The sequence below is a fragment of the Phoenix dactylifera genome, chromosome 11, assembly GCF_009389715.1.
Source record: "Phoenix dactylifera cultivar Barhee BC4 chromosome 11, palm_55x_up_171113_PBpolish2nd_filt_p, whole genome shotgun sequence".
Taxonomy (NCBI): Eukaryota; Viridiplantae; Streptophyta; class Magnoliopsida; order Arecales; family Arecaceae; genus Phoenix; species Phoenix dactylifera.
The window spans coordinates 18560456-18569456 of NC_052402.1; positions in this window are offsets into that span (position 1 = coordinate 18560456).

Below are 9001 nucleotides of genomic sequence, written 5' to 3' on the forward strand. Positions count from 1 at the left end.
TTGGAATTTGGATATGCTTGTTTTCTATTGTTAACCTGATATGGATTGATAGGCTTATAGTATTCCCACCGATGGTGGTTGGGATCGACGGCCATGATCATGTAGACGACATAGATCATCCCAGGGATGTACCCCAAGATGGTGAGGACCAAACAGATGTAGAACTCTCACTATTACAAAATGAAAAGGAAGAAGATAAAAAGGTTATTAGCGATTTCCATCCTTCAACAATATAAATGCGTGGAGAGAAGGGAGGGGAAGTCAGATGGGGGGAGAGCGCGTACACTGCAGCACAACAACAGTCGTGCTGGAAGAAGACGCTGAGAAGGGGGGGCAGTATGGCGCACAGAATCTCCAGAAATATATAGCACGCACCCATCTCTGCTTCGCTTCACCTTCTCCTCTTTCTCCTCCTTCCTTTCCCTCTTCTCTCCGATTCTGGCTTATTATCCCTTGTTCCGATTTTCTTCTTCTCGAGATCGCCTCTGGGCCATTCGTTCGTGTGCAAGGGATTATGGGAAGTAGCCCCTTGTGCGACGGGAAGTAGCTTCTTGCAAAGTTGCAGTGCAATTGCGATGGAAAATAGCCATAGCACTGTAGCGGCAAAGAAATTTATGATTTTATTGTAGTCCTTCCTTGAGCCTATGCCCTGAGGTGGGCCTTCCTTTAGGCTAGGGCCTTAGGCAACCGCCTAGATCGCCTAAGTGTTGGGCCAGCTCTGATCATTGTACATACGACAATTCCTAGCTAAGTAATCAGAGAGTGGGCTGGATATGGCACTTAATAAGCTGAGTAAGATGACCATCATATCGAGTAGATATTAGAAAGGCAAAGTGAAGAATAATGTTGAATCGGCTTGAACATCCATAGTGAATGATGGGTTATTACCTATTGACCCAACCAAAAGAATTATGACAACACAAAACTATGCAAACAGTTAGCGAAGTAGTACAAGACTTGGTGGTTTACTAGACATCAAGAGTGGAAGAATGATAGTCTTGATGGTTAAAACTATCCAAGAAGGTGGAATCCGGATGTGGAGAGCTATCAATATTAGAAATGGGTGGTCACTGTTCCGTTCATCATGTTATGTATAAATAGTGGGATGTAACCTAAAAAAAGAATCTTTGGCCAATCAAACACTTATCATTATCCTTATCTTTATGTTTAATTTGTTCTTATGTTTATCTTTAATTTTCTTGCTCTAGTTACCTAATTCCACTCTAATTTATCTATAGTTGTAGTGTAGAGTTTTAGCCTCAGCTATATTCAACCTCCTCTTTCAAAAGGCAATATTATAGTAGTAAAAGCTCTTGAAAATCAAGGCATCAAAATCCATACTATCAATCCTTTACCTTATCTTCTTTTTAGCTATTCGATGTTGGTGACATGCACATGCACTCGCACTCGTACTTGCTAGGGGATGCTCGTGCCATCAAGAAGATTTATCCACTAACACATCCTTTTCTAGCACACCCAATAGGATAGTTCGAGTCACTATCGTCATACATTTAGAAAGAGGATTGACATTCAAATATCAAGACTACAATATAGTCTGTCACACCATGCCGAGGAGGCTCAGAGTTTCCAAGCCTAGTCATTTGGGCTAGTTCCTCAAACTCTAGAGGAAGTCGATATCTTTGACAACTAGATCGATTATATTCTTCCTAGGGAACCTAGCTTTGAAAGACATATCCCATAGATGGCTGGTTCATCCACTATCTAGCCTCTTTCAAGCTGTGGTCACGTAGTTCAAGTCCTACATAGATGAGAGTTGACCAACCTATTGGAAGCATTTACAAGTTTGAGTGGCTGCTAAGTTGAGGTTTCTTGCAAAATGATATAAGATGGCTTTGGATGTGATGATAAACCAAGTTGAGAGACTTGTTTGTATTATTGAAAGCCAGAATAGTACACCATGGTATGCTCTAATGTGTATTATGGTGAACCTGGCTATTCATATACTTGGAGAGGGCAAATTGGCTTATCAATATAGAAATATCGGGGTCTTTGAGAAATCTGATTTCCTATCAAGAAGATGCGGCCGAAGGTTATCATACGGAGTCCTCGAGATTCATGGACTAAGGAAAGAAGGTGGTTCTATAAAAGAATATAGATACCAAACCGAACATGGAGTTGATCTTTCAACCAAAGTTGGATAGATGTTCAGAAAGATAGCTGCTATTGATAAGGTCGGTAGGACCGTGTTGTTGTGGGCCTTTGCAGACAAAATCGATTATCCCTCAATGCTAGTAGCTAGGGGGCAGTACTATCATCTTATGATCCCAACTATCTTCCCTATAAGGGTTAGGAGGAAAACATATCGATGGATAGCATCAGTTTTTCTCGATTGATATGTGTGTCGAGTTCATATGCTAAGGGGCAACATTTTGGCGGATTTGTTAGAAAAAAGATTATGCATTCTGAAGTTCAGTCATTCGAATTATCAAAAATCCTCACACAAACTATGGATAAAGTGGATCATTATACTATGTAAATATCCATGGAAGTACTAGAATGGAGGGCTAAATTTGGTCTAAAAGCAAAAAGTAGAAATAAAGTACATAATTATATTAAATTGATTGGCCATATAATGAATCAGTTTTCCTATGATAAGATCTCAAATGAGAAGGTGACACAACTAACAAATATCTAGTGTCAATTATGTTTACAAAGGTATAAACTCTACTTCAGAGATTTTTGATATTATTCTTTATTTTCTCCTATTTGTCCTAAAGTTTCTCGAACAATCACTTGGAATCATCAACCCTAGCAAGGAGATCGAAGAGTCTAGATTTACATTCTTCCAATTGGCTGCAAGCTTCATCTAAAGCCTAGAACTTTTTCTTATATCTATGCTCCAGCTTAGCCTGCTCATCTTTCAAAATTTGTAGCTAGTGGGCTTGACCTAACTATGCTTTGACGGATGCAATCCAATCTACTCGAGAATGAATCCTATCTAGAACGATTTTACATGCATTCGAAGCATTTGTTTTCTTCCAAGAAAGCAACTTTGGCCTCGAATCCATTTGTCTGGGATGTAAGGGTGTTAACTATCTTAGTCAGACTAGTCAAAAGGTGGTGGACAAGCAAGATGTCGATCAGCTTTCCTTTAAGATCGGAGATTTGGCCCACCGAATGTTGTAGAGTTGCCATTGTATTCAGAAATTTGGCCATCCTTGCAGGAGAAATGAATTCATCGATTGGACACCGACAATGCTTTGCACCAGTCTCTTGGCCTTTTGTAACTCGGTTAAAACTTGGAGGGATAGAATTTGAAGGGATTTTGGCCGAATAGGCTAGTAGAGTTTTAGCATAGAACTGATCATGGAGGGGTGCTTGCGCATGAAAAATATCAAATCTTAAATAGGCCTAGCCTGAAGCCCAACTTTAAATTATAGTTTAGACTCGAATCCTGCCCAATGATTAGCTCTTCTAAAGTGGTGGACAGAGACCAGAATATTTATTGACTATTAATAGCCTATAAAAGTAAATTAAGTTAGAAAAAGAGACTTGTTATTAAGAAGACAATAATTAATGCTTCATGGCTGGTAGCTGAAGAGTTGAAGGGTGTTGCTTAGGAGAGAGAATTGGGGTTGGATTAATGGGAATCCTAAGCTCTTTGGGAGATTGAAACATCTTAGTCATTGTATCAATGGTAGGGATGGAGGGATGCTTTGGCACTTGAGGAGGCTCCTGGAGACTTTCAGAATGAAAAGGGCAAGGAAACGAGCAGGATGAGTCAATTCCTTAGTTGGATGATTTCAACCTTCCTAGGACTCGATTTGTAGCGAATCGACAACGTCAACAGCACCCTCCTCGAGGGATTCATCTTCCAAGTCCTTGTTGATATCTAGCACTATCGTGGACTTTGAAGATCTGACTTCACCTATCCCTGTCAAGATCCTTGCTCTTTTATTTCTTAGTCGTAGCGAGGGAAGGGGAGCTGGCTTGGATTTATAGAACAACACCTTTCTCTTCTTCGGTGTAGGGGCTTCGATCTTCATTGGTACTGGTCAAATCAAGGGAGCTTTTAGTGGAGCTACAAGATGTAAGAATTGGTCGAATATAATTGAAAATATACATGATTTACATTTAAACAAATCAGTTCAGTTTGGTCAGATAGAAACCTTTGCATTTGGTAGAAAATAGAGTTTTGCGTGTTAATGGTGAGGGAGATTTGTTATCGATCAACTATGAACTAGAAAGAAGATCAATTATCGACTCAAGATGTGAGGCAACATCGATCCAAACCAAGATAGCAATAACATTATCAAAATAGAGCCTGATGATGTAAGCATTCTACAAATCCACAAATTCTTTAATCATGGCAGACCAAGAGTTGAAGGGGGTAAAATTATAATCTAGGCCCAATTACTCATAAATGAAGAGATTAGATGCAGCTCAAAAATAAGTAACCAATCAAAAATTAAAGCATTCAGAGAATAGAGGGGCAGACAAGGAATGCCTTAGATAAGACCAAACTGGCGGACAAAGAAATTAGGATAATAATGCTCAACTGAGCATTTATTATTGATTGATCTTTCTATAATTGATCCATATGAGGATCTCCAGGAACCAAGAAATCTCTTCAGAGAATCTCCATAGCTTTGGTTACTTCTAGGGACATGACATGTTGAGTTGTGGGAATACTAACCTTATGCTATCTCTTGGAGTGGAAGGAAAAAATCCTACACAACCCTATCTATGATGGAGGACAAGTTCATAGCATATTTAGCTACAATACATGAGGCAATTTGACTAAAAAATCCTTGCAAGAATTGGAAGTTACCATTATTGTTTTAGAATTAACAAATTTATTATGATAGTAAAGCAACTCTCGCCTACACAAAGGATCTCAAATATCATAGCAAGACCAAGCACTTTGATATTAGATATAACTCTGTTAAATACATCATAATGTAAAAGGAAGTAGTCATACAACCTATTTCTATGCAATAAACAGTTAGATATCCCCCAAATACATCTAGCCCTAGATATGTATTTGTCCCATCTCGAACCTCTAGGATTGCATAGAATATAATATATGTTATTTTGGATCACTATGATACTTATACATTGTCTATGCATTATTTTTATTCAAATCAGTGATGTTTATACATTATCTTCTGATATGTTCATAATATGCATGACTGAAATAATGAATGAAGAAATTAGCACATACATACACATATGTAGCACAAAAAGTATGTCATGCATGCTAAGATTGGCTCTCTCATACAAGTAATTGCCTCTAGAATTTGATGAGCGAGTAGAGATGAGATAATTTAAGTAAATGCACACTGAGAAGGGTGCATAGACTAAGCATAAAGTTTCTTTGGTAATTGATCAAGATAAGGCCCTGATGATAATAGAGAGTTCTATATGGATGTCCCTCCATTTATATAACTTCGATAAAATTTAGATATAAGTTCTCAATTTGGCATGCATCTAAGAAAGGAAAGAACTTTGAACACTCGAGTTAGGTGCTAAATAGCAAATGAACCAAAATCTATATGGTGTTTTATTAGAGTTTGACATATACTTCTTGGAGGAGAAACTACAGTATGTGAATTACACCACGCGTGCTAAAGCAACCATAAAGAAGAGTGACTAAATTAATCCTTATTTTCTCAGTGTGGGATCTGTGATCGCTGCTTTAGCATGTTAACTATAGTTTGAATGATTCGACTTTGCGGCAAATAGCTAGAAAATCAATTGATCTGAGTCCAAGTAGTACAAGTACGAAGGGAAGATCATTTTAGTTTACGTTTACTACATGTATTCACCAATTGATAATCTATATCATATATTATAGCTAAGACATAATTGTGGATATAGAAGAGTCAAGTATGGCTCTCTATAGGATCATAGATACTTGAACTGATTTAACAAAATGGATCTAGCCTACAGTAAGATATATTTTTAGATTGTCACCTTCAAATCATCCATAACTGTTGCATAGTATCAAACTCCCAAGCGTAGGTATACTCATGGTTGCACAACTAATTTGCGTGCGCTGAGGGAAAAATGGGCTACCCCAAAACACGTGGAGGCACTGTCGGTACGTGACGACGGGCGAAGCGGCGGCGACCTCAAGGCGCCCGACCTCGGGACGCGCAGCCTAGCAACCTTGATTTCGGCCAAACTGAGCTCGATCTCCAGTCCAAAAGAGACCTGATCAAAGGTTGAAGCATACCACTCCACTCCATCGAAAATCAAGCTCCTCCTTTCCTTATTCGGGATCTAATCCCGTGATCTCCGTCTGAGCAATTGTCAGCACTTAAATACGCACGATCTCCATGGACCTCCAGCTTATTCGAAATCTCAGATCATTCACGGTAACTCGTTGACCCACTCCATCCCGTGAGGTCGCCCACGGCAACTCATTAATGCGCCACTCCATCCCATTCAGTCGCCCACGGCAACTCATTAATATGCACGATCGCACCCGATCATGATGGTAATGTTGGAAATTGTGTCCCAAAGCCAAATTTTAATTGTAAGAAATTGGATTATGTATATATTTTATTAAAATGAATAAAAATTTATTCTAGCAATTTTCTATTCATCACAAGTGTTACATCTTCAAATTGAACTCCTGTGTATTATGATAAAGTCCTTAGGACTAATTTAGTGGATAAAAGAGGTTTTATCATTTAGTCCTTAAACCAGTTCGCGACCAAATGATGAGCTGTCAATTGGACAATAGCTATGTCAAGTATAGGTCGTTGTATGTCATTTAGTTGGTTGTCCTCTTAAACCAAGAAGTGTGGAGACACTGTATGGCATACAGGTGAGATATAGGAGTACATCATCACTGAACAGTGACTCACCTGCATAGCACTCCACTGTCGGGAGTTAGCTCGCAAAGCGTATGGGCATAAGTACCCCTTAGACCTGAGACTGTCACGGTGACTTGCAAGCAACTCACTGTACTTAGGCACTGGATGACCTGAATTTCTAATTCAGGGATCGGAAGGATGCTGGGTGCAGTCAAGTACTCGCGAAGTCCGTGTATGAGTCAAGATGGGATTGACCGCTCCAGATTTTAGGAGTTGATGTCTCACTGTATTTCAATTCAGTAAAACCTTGGCCAGGGTAAACCAAGTGATAGGTCACTTGATTTGATTATTTGAAATACACTATGGATGACCGGACCCAGAGTTCGACAGTCCACTCTGAAGTCATCTTGAGCATCGATGGTCATAGGGATGAATTATGCAATAACCATATGCCTAGGTTCTTGAATGTTGCTTTGCATATTCGACCTATCCGGACGTCGGGTATCATTGCTAGATGGTCACCTCGATTAGTGCATGGAGTAGTCCATGTACTACCGGCTTAGTGTTCGAACCTATCGGAGTCACGCACATTAGTCAAGTTAAGTAGGAAGGTCTTGACTCAATTTAATTAAGAATTAAATTGTGGGTCATTTGGAATTTGGTTCTGTCTATGTTCAGCTAGCACTGAACATGAGGTACATGCTAAATTTTATGGATGAACAACTAATTAAGTCTGTATTTCGGGTCAATCAAGTTTCAATTAATGAAATTGAACTTGATTAGGACTCAATTGTTGAGATTGGATTTGATTGGGTCTAAATTAGTGTAATTGGGCTCGATCATAATTTAATTGGGATTTAATTTCATATTTGTTCTGATCTATGTCGGACTTGGATCGAGCCGTAACTAGACCCAATTGAATCTCCCATGAGTCAGACTCATGTGGAATTTTTTCGGATCAAAAATTCATTCAAATGGGCTGCAAATTTGGTTTAGAACCAAATAGGCTAACTTATGATCAAATGGGCTAACCCATTTGTATCACAAGCTGACTTTTTCCATTTAGAGTGGCTTTTGACCGTGAATGGTACTCATGGACCCGTGGACCGCTTCACCTCATGGACCATTAGCTTTCTTTTTTGTGAGCCGCGACTCTCACCTGGGAGGCTGGGACGTATGAAACAGAGAAGCTCTGTTTCACGCGTCCGTGACCCTTTGGACCGGCGATTGCGCGGACAACCGGCCTCCGGCCAGACGGCCGACTGGACTGGAATGTGCGGTTTTGAACCGCCAACATTCCAGTTTAGTTTGATTTTTGAAATCCGGCAATAATTGACATTAATCGCTGTTTTATTCCACGGTTGTTTTTGAAACAATCGTTATCAAATTCATTCATATTTGATAATGAATGAATTCAATAACGCTAGACCATTTACGCCTCTTAACTCCTCTCAGCGTTGGCCTATTTGTAGGCCACCGTTTCCTCTCGAATAGTGTGAGAGAGAATTTTTCTTGGGAAGAAAACGTGAGACAGAGAGATAGGTTGATTCTGTAAAGAAGAAGAAGAGTGAGGAAGGAGTCCTCTCTCTCTGGTGGTTTGGAGTTCGGCCCAGGTCCGGTGTCCTCTCCTCCCTTCCATTCCCTCTGTGATCAGGATCAAGAGACGAGTGTCTGTTCGGCCTAGGCGTGCTGTGAAGAAACGGGAGAAAAGAAACCGAAGAAAGAAAGAAAGAGAAGAAAGAAAGAAACAGAAAAGGGAAAGTCCTTTTTCTGGATTTTTTTTCTTCCAAGGGTCCTTTTGCAAAAGATTGTTTTGCATGGGTAAATACATCATCCAACCTTCTTGCGAAGCTTGACGTGCGTGCGAAGTAGAGGGCTTGCAAATCCAGGCCTAGCAAAGCTACCTTCAGGGATCTAGATCCAGATCCAGATCCAGATTACCTCGACCAACTTCCGCTGCGGGCTTGAGGTAATTTTACATAAAAGTTAAAGTTAATATTTATAATTGTTATAAATAAAATAAAAAAAAAATTTAAAACTGATTTTCATGCCTGGCGTTCGATTTTATCGGACAACTCGGAAATTTTTTTCCTTCAATTGGTATCAGAGCCAGGTTGGCCGATGGAATTGGCCTATAATATCTAGAATTATGCATGATTTAATTTTTAAATTTAGATTAGATCTAGATTTATTGATAAAATATCAATCTTGTGCTG